The sequence below is a fragment of the Pteronotus mesoamericanus genome, unplaced genomic scaffold (genome assembly GCF_021234165.1).
Source record: "Pteronotus mesoamericanus isolate MK-2021 breed Mesoamerican mustached bat unplaced genomic scaffold, CSHL_Meso_final contig_20, whole genome shotgun sequence".
NCBI classification, from domain to species: domain Eukaryota; kingdom Metazoa; phylum Chordata; class Mammalia; order Chiroptera; family Mormoopidae; genus Pteronotus; species Pteronotus mesoamericanus.
In genome coordinates, this window is record NW_026555085.1 from 62,019,226 (window position 1) to 62,031,564 (window position 12,339).

The 12,339-nt window shown below is 35.1% G+C and overlaps 1 protein-coding gene across 2 annotated transcripts in view; it reads right to left on the reverse strand.

Annotated features, from left to right (window-relative positions):
- The window catches only part of PDSS2 (decaprenyl diphosphate synthase subunit 2), a 249,313-nt gene that overhangs the window by 88,325 nt on the left and 148,649 nt on the right, over window positions 1-12,339 (reverse strand). The window lies entirely within an intron of this gene.

Here is a 12,339-nt window from a genome sequence, read left to right on the forward strand (position 1 = left end):
AAAATTTAGCTCAGTTCTGATTGAATTAAGGGATTTTGTTTCAGCTTTTATCATTCTTGTAATTGAAGACATTATTAAGCCAAAGGATACAAAACCAAACAACAAGATACTTCAATTTCAGGTACCCTGGATTTAATAAACATTTTCTTAGAGGCAAATTATATTAATTTGTAGAAAGACTTGCTTTAAAATTTTAACACATGAGCATTTATATCCAAATTTATATTTACATGCTTACTGCGTAAGTTGCACAAGGCTGCTGATACAGAAATTTTGCTAATTAAAGGTGTTATTTTTTTTTTTTAGTTGTACAAATGGGTTAATTTGTAAGAACTATACAAAGTCTTTTTTTTTTTTTTTAAATCACATTGCCCTTTAGGTAACTAAATACTTAAGAAATATTGTAGCAATATGAGCTGCAGAGGAACTGGAAGGACAATGATCCTACAGTGTTACCAGATGTGTTGAGTTATTTAAGTGGGGAAGAGAGAAAAATGAATGGATTTTTTTCCCCCTGAAGGTATCAGATAAGCCCTATTCCCAAATCCAGGAGGATTGAGTATCGCCAATAGGTCTATGAAAGACTGTAACTAAATGCACAGCATCAGATTGGATTACAGTTTATACAAGCAACATCCCAAGATCTTCCTGATGGCTGGACACATAATACAGATCAATCACTCACTAAGAAATGTTATGGTTTTGAAACAGTTTGAGCTCTGAGACCAGCACTGGTAAAATGAAGAGGGATTTACAAAGAGAAAGTCTGATGTTAAATGTCAAAATGATGGTATGAACTTTTAACAGTGGATCTGGCTCTGGATAGCCACAGTGTTCCTTTACTTCCCTGAAATTCCAGACCAGGCAGAAGCAACAAAAACATTTTATTCCCTGGCTCTTGTTCTCTCAATGCAATCAGCATATACAGGCAGGCTGTACTTACAAGTTCATAATTTGTAAATGACCTGTACTTCCAAATTGAGCAGAATATACCTTTATAGCCAATGACAACAATTAAGGAAAAAGCTTTGGACTGCTGTGGGATAACAAGTCCAGGAAGACAAGAGACCGTGAGAAGCAGGAATAGCCTAGGGGAGTTAAATGTGTCCCAGGCAAGGGTGACTTAGTGCACACATGGATCTCTTTCCATTGCCTGAAATGTTTACTTGACTTTTAAATTTATACCAAAGAAAGATATGTGTAAGTATCATCCTCCTTTAAAATTGCAAATATTTATAGAGAGACCACAGGGCTACCAACCACACATACTTTAACGGAACTAATCATTTTTTCATTATATGGCTTACTACCACAGGCATTCACCTGTTTAGATACCTCTTGTACTAAAATACAAAAAAGCAGTTCTTAGTAACATTTTTCTTCTTCAGATTCTTGAGGAATAATTTGTTCAAGAACCCAAAATGGTAGCAATGATAATGGCAGCCAGAGAAGAATCCAGAAGTCTAATATGCTAGACCTCCCAAGGCTAAGAGCCCGAGACCCAGACTTCTTGATGCTTTAGACAAGAGAACCATGAGGAACATTCAAGGACTTTTGTGTCCCAAGCCCAGTGGGGCAAGTAAGGACTTCCTAAAGGAAGAGAGACTGACAAAGCCTCAGCGTCTGCCACCGTCAGACACCTAATAGATTAGACGGTACTGACAGAGCAGAGGATGAGGAGCCAGAGGGTCTAGTTTCTACTTCAAGGCCTGCTACTTATTTCATTGTGAGATTCTGGGCAAATCAATGAATTTCTCTAAGCTTTGGTTTTCCTCAACTACAAAATGAGAAAAGATGCAAAACATTCATTCCTTAAGGTCCCTAAGATTCTGAGCTAGAAATGCAAATCTTAGCATTTATAATTAGGCATGTAACTTTAAAAACTTCTTTTCTGGTAGTCTGTTCTTTTCACATGAACCTTTTCTTCTGTCTGGAACTAATTATTCTATTTGAGGAAATTTTTAGACCCAATCCCCCTTAGTTCCAATACCTAGAATCAAAAGGAAACAATTTCCATTTTTTAAAACACGTAGGACGTAAAGCCTACCCCATCAAGCTGGTAAAGAAGTCCTACCTGGGTCAGTAAAAGGTCACATTGCTGAGAGCTGGGGCTTGAAGGGCTCTCAGGCTTGTGCGTAATTCATACATAACAGATTCAGAATGACATCAGGTTTAAGAGTAAAATTGCATGAAACAAGGCATGGCACTAGTTGCTCACAGCACTTCCTTCTCTATTGAGTAAATATGCAGAGCACTTAGAAAAACATATGGAGTCTAAGTTTCAGTGAGAACTTATTAGTCTTCTATGTTTCTAAATTATTACTCTATATTTTCAATATAAGTCTCGGATAAATGAAAGTCATACTGTGGAAACCAAGATTAGAGTCTCTTTTACATTGTCTGCCCAAACATTGTAGAAGGAAGTGAATTTTAATTCAACAACAAAACACACAAAAAGACTACTTCAACCAAAATCAGTAATCTTTGTAACAATGACTTGTTACATCCTAAAATAATTTCAGATTATATAACTGTCACCATCAATGTTATAAAATTTAGCAGTCTAGAAAATAAACAAAGGGAGATAATTTTCTTCATTTCTGCATTTTGGAGGTTGTGGGAATAGCAGAATTGCTCACCTGTACTTTTAAGTGCAAAAATGCTTTTCTCTTCAATTTGCACGATATGTTTAAATTTGACTGTACATCAATGCCATACATTATCCCCCAATTTTCTAACACCTTACATTTCAGTAGCCAGAAGAGGTAACCATTCACAATGTCATTGTTATGAGCTGGCTTCTCCTGCCACCTCATTTTTTGGTTACCAGGGAGGTCACATACCAAAGAAAATGAACAATGTACTTCTAACTGGTATTATTAAGCAACTGTTGCTCTTTCCCACTTTAATCACCACTCTCTCACCAAAGATAAGGAATAGGTAGTATCCCTATGCACTTAAATCTTAGTGCACGGATCTGATATAGTTGACTTCTGGAATGAATTTCTTTTTCAGAGACATGGGAAGGGATGGAGAAAGAGAGAAGAGAAACATTGGTGTGAGAGAGAAACATCGACTGGTTGAATTCCCCAACTGGGAACTGAATCCGCAACCCAGGCACATGCCCAGACTGGGAATGAACTAGAGACCTTTTGCTTTGCAGTGTGATGTCCAACCAAGCCACATTGGTCAGGGCCAAATAAATTTCTTAAATATTAATTTTAAAGGACAAGTTCCACCAATTTCAGGAGAATATGTAATTGCTTCATTCTTTATCTTTTGGCAAGGGTTAACTAAAATTCAATGATTTTTTTTTTAACTGAAAAACCAAAGTGATGCCTACCCTTATAAAAAGGTGTTGTGATGATTATGTCGTGAGCTTTAGTAAAATTCTCATTATAACAAATAGAAACTGAGAGAAGTGGGGGATGGTAAAAAAAGGACGACTGAAAAAATCCTCACTTATATTGCTATACAAACATGTCTGTAAAATATTCTTAAGGGGGTTAAAAAAGCTGTTTTCAAAACAGAATAGCATTATTAGTATTTTTAAGACAAAAATAAGGTCAATTTATGTGTTTATATATGCTGAGAGAAAAGTATACAAGAAAAGACCGCAGGCCCTGGCCAGGTAACTCAGCTGGTTAGAGCATCATCCCAATACACCAAGGTGGCAAGTTCAATCTCCAGTCAGGGCACATACAAGAAGCAACCAATGAACGTATAAATAAGTGGAACAACAAATGAATGTTTCTCCCTCTCTGCCCCTTCCTCTCTCTCCTTCTCTAAAATCAGTAATAAAAAAAAGGACAACAGCTATTAATAATGATAACATGTAAGTGTAAGTGGCAAGATTCAGGATGATTTTTAATTAAAATTTTTTTCTTCAACTTTTCCACATTGCTTAAATTTACAACATATTACATTTCCTCCCTTATTTTATTATACTGCTTTAATAATCAGATAAACCAATAAGCCTACTTACATGGGTGGGGTCGCAGAACCTGGGGAAGAGTACCTGCTTTTGGTCTCAGAGAGGCTTCATGCTAAACTTTGTTCACAGGTTGATTTATGGAATATACCCAATCAATAGTCTCTGGATTAGCAAAAACAGGATTAATAAGTGGTGGTAAGCATTCTGTGTAGACAAATTGTTCCTTCTCAATAAATGTGACTCAGGAGTACTGTCAGTTAGCATTTGACAGATGGAATAAACTCACCAGAATTGTAGATATATAACTAGTAAACCGACACTTTGGTTTGAGCAGACTGCGTATCCTAAGTGAAAAGTAAAACGCAGCTAAATCTTTAGAATAATGTTAACTATAAACTAACGTGGCTCAATTAAAGCTAGCCTGCACAAGCTAACTGAGTGGATGTATTAAGGCAGTTTAGTTGTATTTTACTTCACTTTAAAAAGGTTGCTACGCATGCAATTTGCTTAGTAGGTATATGAAAACTGTGGAGGCTATTACAGATTTATAATCTTCTTTCAAAAACTTGCACGGGAAAGGTTGTTTTAATGACGGTTTCTGCTACAGTGTGGAATGACAAGACAACATGTGATCCATCACTCTATTTAGGAAGCAAATGAACACATGGCCCCTCAGCTTTTACTACTCTTAACAGCTGCTAGCAAAGGAAACAGTCGTGTGTGCACGCATCTGCAGTGCTGATGGCATTAATTACACGCAAATTTATTGCACTCCTCCCCCCCTTCAGGAACAAACGGCAATGCATAAAGCAGTAGCAAAGGTAAAGTGTCCTTAGGGAAAAATTATTTCTCATATACATCTTGGAGGCAACAAAAGATGAATTTAATGTAAATGTGTCCTTTTCAAAGAGCTTTGGCATTTGAAGGGATGTTGTCAAGATTTTTTTTTTAAAGCCAGAAAACCTATACTGTCAGTGAAAAGGTCTTACAGAAAAATATATTTATAAAGGATGCCAAATAGCCTGTTAATGGTAATCAGAGCAGTTAGCAACAGTCTTTAGTTCCTCTTTACACAATGAGGCACAAAGTATTTGAGAGGTGCATTTAAAGACAGGAAGAGTGACATTTCCAAGGTAAGGTAGAGAGGGAATGGTTATGGAGTAGTGCAATCCCACACAGAAACCAATAATAACCTTTATCACTTGTAAAGCACTTTATCTTTTATAACCTGGGTTTAAAGGAGCTATCTCCATCCACGTGGATTCAGCCCTCAGTGCTCAGCCAGAGCTACCAGGCTGGCAAGCTCAGTGGAGAACCAGCCTCGAAAGAACACAGGGAACAGCAGCAGTGGCCAAATAAGGGACTCACCCACCACCTGGGCAAAAACAACCCAGATGAGCCCTAATCTGCAATGCTGATTAATATAAATGAGTGGCTTTAATAAAGCCATTGATGAAGTCTATGAAAGAATGAGTCTCTCCACTCCTTCCTATCAGACAAAAACTAGGTTTAATGAAGACAATGATGAAAGGTCTGCTACAATAAACACGCCACTAACTCGCAGGAGTTCTGGAGGAAGCTTCTAACTTGGCTTTTTGAAGGGAGCCTTTTCAATGCTGCCAAATGTGTAAGGCCGAGCTTATTTGTGGGAGGGATGGCAATCTGTTCTAGTGAGCTGGAAGTTCTTTCTGGCTAAGAGGGAAAAGCGGAGAGAGAAATGGCACTACAAGTAGGACAGGTGCAGCAGAAACGAGGCAAATTGATAATCTTAATTTTTAATTTAGAACAGCTGATACATTGGTTTATAAACTCTAACTACTGGTAACATTTGTCAGAAAGGACTCAGGAAAATTTAGTGAATTAAAGAAAAGTATAAAATCACACCTGATAAAGTTCATAAGAAACAGTCCACAAGTTCAGGAGAATGGCGTGAATCTGAACTGCTGAAATTTAGCACTATTATTGACTACTGCACTCATTCCAAAGACATTTGCTGATAGCCCATTACGTGTGTGGTTCTACATTAATGAAAGTAGGTATGGCCTTATAAAGATAAAGGCCATTAATTTGTGTTTGACCACTTAGAAGGTTACTACACAGGTAAGCTGCATGACCTCGGGCCAGCCCTATTCATTCTTGGGCCTCTATGTGCTTGTCTAGGTAAGAGATGTCTGTGCTTTAACAGTAAGCCCCATGATCAGAAATAACTAAATGTGCAGCTGTATACATTTTTTTATTCATAAAAGCTGTTAAGAAATAATTAGCCAAAAATGTGGATTTCTTTTACTAACAGTAAAAAAGTAGTCCAACAATTTGGCCACCTGCTGAATAAAGGTGCATGGTTCTTGGCCTTCTGCTTATCACTAAACAATGATAAATAATCATTTATTTATTTAAATAATGATTAGTTCCACGGAAAAAGTGGCAGATAACTTAGAATGCTTAAATCAAGATTAACTTTTCATAAGAAATAAAGGAGAAGATGTTTTCTCATAGGTTAAAAAAATGCTAGTTGTGTTAAGTATCTAGTATTATTACAAAAACTGTAAATAGTAGCTGAGAACTGAATGCTTAGACATGAAACAAGAAAAGTAATTCAGATATTATCATACAACAGTTAGATTTTGATTTTCCAACTTCTATATGGAAACCGATGCACATGAAGTATGTTCCACATTAGTATGTTCTTTACTTAGTCGCATTATACAGTGCACCTTGTTCTGACCCAACTTTCTCTTAGACAATTTTATCTGCCATTTCACTGATCTGCTCACTTTTTCCCATGTGGCTGATAATCTCCATTTTTTCCAATGATGCTTTTTTCCAAGTGTGATTTTACCTAAAAGTTAACCTTGAGAAACACAAGTTCACAATGTGGAACTTCATATTACAGTATACAATATGAAACATCATAGTACAGTATTTCATTCAACTGAACAGATGCTGCTGGCAAGAACACTGCCTAATAGTATCGACTTCCAAAATTTTAAAATTGCAACCCACAATAACTATATTCTACATCATGACAAAGTACATACATACATATAAAAATGAAGTTTCATAAAACAAAAGTTTTATTATCCCTCTATTTTCTATTGTATTCCATTAAAAAAGTGTTCATAGAGATTTGCTAAATTGATTTCACCACCCACCAATAAACATGATGTAATCCGTGGTTTGAAACATTATCTTACATTATGCTGATATATGTCATGCATAGCTCATACATTGATTAACCACCTTAATTGCACATGAAGTCCCAAATTTTTGGCAAGCAAACATGTTATTCTGAAGTGTCTGAAAAGGTATTAATTTCTTTATCATTTTATATCAAAGCATGTAAATTAACTGAGTGTAAATCGAGGCAGGAAGCGGGATGAAACAGAATCATACTTGGGTACTATGGAGTTTATTCTGTTAGGTACATATCAATCTTGTTGGTTTATATTACTGATGTTGACTTTTGGCTTTTATCCTTCAAGATTTACAAAAACAATTGGCATAGACCACACTGGGATAAAGAATTAAAAATTTCAGGATTTTCACAGGATTCACACAGACATCTTGAAAATTCCAAGGATGCCATGTCTTTGGGGACCGTAAGTCACTTTTCAGCTCAACCAGTTCCCTTTAAATTGGGCCACACTAAAAGGCAGATATTTGTAATTTAGAGACATCCTAAAGTTTGTACTTCAAAGGCAGCCACAGAAATTAAAACATGAATCATATGCATTAAAATCCATGCATCTTGTCTAAAACTGTAATTGTATTTCTTCTAAATACATCCACAGCTCTCTAAAATGTGTAATTCAATGTAATTCTAAAAATAAGTTGGCCCTACTGGTACTACATTCTAAAAATTTCTCTATTATATCTCTATTTTATAAACAGCTTTTCTTGATCTTTTTTTATTCCTTCATATTTCATGCCTTTTTCAGGATATGGTTATGTGGTTTAAGTTTAGACCCTTTCCTACAACACTCAGAATTACAGAATATTGGAGCAAGGATACAGGAGATGAAGATAATGCTGCCTTTATTTTACAGATGAGAAAACTAAGAAAATAAGTTGCCTTTGGTTAAGTTATTTCTCTAAATGTTTTCTAAAGCCCCTATTGATGCTTGTATTGAAATACTTATTCCACTATTTAAAAACTACTAGTTGTTTACGATATAAATTCCAGGATTGGTAACTGCAAAATTGCTGGCAGAAAAGTTATCATGGTCCTTTGTTGGCTTGTTAGTTTTCTACTTTAGTTAAGCATGAGGGTTTTGGAGCCAAATTGCCTGGATTTAGACAGCAGCTCTATCATTTAGTCGCAGCAGTACAGAGAAGGAATTACTTAACCCTTTCCTGAATCTCAGAAGTGATTAAATGGGTTTATGCGCATAAAGCACTTACAACAGTGCCTATTACATAGTAAGCATTCAAAAAATGTGTTAATACTATTTTAAAATGTTTGGTAGCAATTTTAATACATATTAAATATTCTACCATTATGAGGTTTCTACTTTAATTTGTAAAGTGGGGTAATTAAGACATTAGATAAATAGTCTGGAAAAAAAGAACTGAACCTGAAATTTGGAGAGGTAAAATGAATTATCCAATGTAAAATAGATAATTTTTTTTAAAAAGCCAGAGATGGGAATTAAGTACACAGACTTCTAACTCAGGGCTCTGTCCACTTCTCTTAGTAGCTTTACATGTCATCTCTGAGGAGCATAAAATAACTAAATGCCTACATAGCTTACCACATTATGAAAACATAAGTAATTCACAAGAGCATAGCTGAAGTTGCTTGGTAATGAAATAGTTGATCTGCTATTCTAAAGAGGGGAACTGTCCTTTAAAAAAACTAAAGACTGGACATAAAGTATAGTTTTGGTATTTACTGATGACTGACTTACTATGCACAGCGAAAATGGTCCCAAATAAAGACAATTAAGCCCCATGAATAATAAACAATTCAATGCATTTCTCCAAAATGCTTACAAAGAAATTTCTTTGGCAGAGCTATGCTTTCCAACAAACCCACTTTAATGTTTTCACAGTTTACAATATCAGAAATGACCTCAGGGTCAGGCATTTGTCAGTTAATGACCTGTTGGGCTAATGGCCTTCAGCTTTGCCTTGGGCACATAAGTCCTCCAGCAGGTCATTAGCTGCCAGAAAAGGACTCTTCCCCAATCACTATTGCTAAATAAATAAAATTTGCTCCTGGGTTAAGGCCTCATAAGCCAACTTTAGTTTAGAGTGATTTTTTTTTTTAAATTGAGAATTTACAACTCTGATGACTCAAGAAAATGATGGAAAGGCTAAAACCAGAATTTTATCAATACAACTGAGCTATGTGTGGGCTACTAATCAAAAGTAGTCATAGGAATCTTTTTGGATGCTCTTAAATTTTATTTTGCTCATGATGTTCAAATTCAGTATTAATCTCATACAGGAGGAACCAGATTACAAATGCACTGCATTTTAGAATTTCATCTGTAAGTCAGTTGTTTGGAGCTCATACCACATTTTTCCAATATACAAGGTTATAAATGGTGGTTAAGTCACCAGGATAGCCCACAAAAGCTTGGTTAGCCCATACATTAAAAGTACCATATACTTATAATTAAAAACACACTAGGAAACCACAATCGTCCAATGCTTGCAGTTAAGCAAAGCAGGAAAACAAAACTAAATAGGAAATGTTTTAAAAATTATCTTTAAATATTGATGGTTACAGGTAAATTTGGTTTAATAAGAGGATCATGGTAAAGGAACTGGTTCTATCTTATGCCTACTGTATTTCTAATTGCATAATTTTCCTTTTTCTGACCACAAGAGTATACGAAGCTTCACTCTGTATATCAAGCTCTAAACTCCTTGTAAAGTTTCTTGGTTTATTTTTCCTCTTGAAAGGAGAAAAGAAAAGGCAAAAGGTAGATGGTGATTTTTCTGAATAACAGGTAAGAGAAGGGATGAAAAAAACAGAAAAAAAAAAGTTGAAATCAACTGAGTTGTGAACAGTAAGAGACAAAGAAAGGGCACTGTGTACAATTCTACCTGCGTGAAGAAAGGATGGGTGGAGAAGACATGAGGTCAGGCTGCTTAGGATGCAGAGGAAGGAGTGAGCTGTTTATCTGCCCTGTATGTTTGTAAACTAACTCAGGAAGTTCCTGGAGTCAAATCGTTAGAAAGGCAAAAGAAGAGTACTGAAAAATTCAAGCAGGAAAATGAACTTTTGGCTTTGGAGAAGTAAAATTTATGTCAGGAAAATAAAGGCAAAAAAAAAAAAAGCTGGTTTTTACTCATTTTATTTCTGGAAAGTAGAAAAAGGGATTTAGAAAAATTGAGGTTGCTGAGTGTGCTGTAAAATTGCTATCATCAATATATTTCTATCTCTCATAGCCAACCATGGTGTGGGATTCCTATCCACCCATTTTTCACAGGATGTATTTTTCTTGAATACAGACTTTTTTTTTCTTCAAAAATGGGCTTCTATGAATGTCAAGCATATGGAAGAAATGCTTTTCTTGCTCTTCTTCCTTGTCACTGACGTTTAACATAGACACTCAGAAGTATCCATATCCATGCTGCATGATGGCATCTGACCTTCCTATGCCAAAAAGATGCTTTGTTCCATAGTTTTATGGCACCAAAAGGGCAAAGTTCAAGATTTTAATGAGATAAAATGTAAAAGAACATAATATTTTATCTTCTCGTACACTTCTCAAAAGGTAATCGCTTATCACTTTTACTTTAAAACATTTTACTTATTTTTAGAGAGGGGAAGGGAGGGAGAGAGGGAGAGAAACATCAATATTCAAGAAAATACACGGATCTGTTGCCTCGCTTAGTGGCCAGCAACCCAGGCATGTGCCCTGACTGAGAATCAAACCAGCAACATTTTTGTTTGCAGATCAGAGTCCAATCCACTGAGCCACACCAGCCAGGGCATTATCACTTTCACGTTAAAGATCAAGGAATTAGGCTCAGACAATATAGTGCCAGTTTAATATGGGGCTATATAAACACTTGATAAGAAAAAGCTATGGAAAAATTAGTTTGGGGATTTTGAAATTGTAATTTTATAATAATAGTGTTTTGGTTTTTCTATTTACTTGACATGGAAATAGTTTTCTTTGTTGTTACAATATATAACACCCCACCTACCTTCTGTACCACATTTACTCTAGTCATGAAAATCTACACTTGAGTGGGTTACATGTAGAAAAGAGCATTAATCTTAGGAGTCCAACTAGGGTTGCTAAAAGATATTAATTCAATAATTTCCACAAGTAAAATAGTGCAGATAAGACTATAAACATGTAAGGTCACAATAATGCCTATTTTAAATGACTATGATAAAGAAAAAGTTAAATTTCATATAATATAGCATGTTTTTAGGTTTTGGTTTTCAACATGAGTTGGAAAATAAAATTAACAGATAAGAAAAACATCAAATAACCAACAGCAGTCTCTTTATTAAAAATATATAGATGGTATAAAAGGAGGTGATTTACATGTATAAAATGAGCATATTTATACAAACAAAGTTCTTCCTTGTAAACAACATATTTATGCCTTTAGGAAAACAAAGTTAACATAAGGAAATACATCAGCTATGTGAGGAGTACATCTGTGCCACTGGTTATTTTGAAATATAAATCACTGATGCTTAATAGTGATATCATGATAATGTTCTGAGTGTTCAGAGAAGATTCAGGCTGACTCATAGTTTCTCATCTGATGTACAGTGATATAGTGGCTAGGTCCATTAAATGAAAAAGACTATAAAGATAAAAAAATAACACTTGTAAATTCAATTCTTTAACTACTAGAGTTATCACTACATATGTAAAATAAAACAGTGTTTCTTTAAAAAATAAGATGACAAGTAGTAATCCACAGTCTTATCTGCACTGTGGCTTAATCCTAAAATACAATTCCAGTCTACAAATAAACACAGGGACCAGGAAAAACCTGTAATGGGCAGCCAGATTTCTAAATTATAGTGCTTTTCCATTTCATAATTTCCTTCCAATTATTAAGCATGCCTCACTAATAGCTTGATGCTCAAGCACTTAAATTTTAGGTTCTGACCCTATCATTTCAGCATTCAGTGATATTCTACATGAATATAATATAGAGCAACTTATTTCAATGGTCATGGAATTTATGGCTTAAAAAGAGGCATTCTTAGGTCTCTTAGACCAGGGTCTTTAGACAATGAAGTACCAAAATAAAAAGTTGCGCTTAGGTTCCATAACTGAAAATGAATGAAAACCCAAGCATTAATTTTAAAATTCACTCTTGAATCTAAAATCTTGTTAATTCACACTTGTATGACTACAGTTATAATAAAAGACAATTACCGGAGGATTAATATACCAATTTCTATACTTAGAGATATT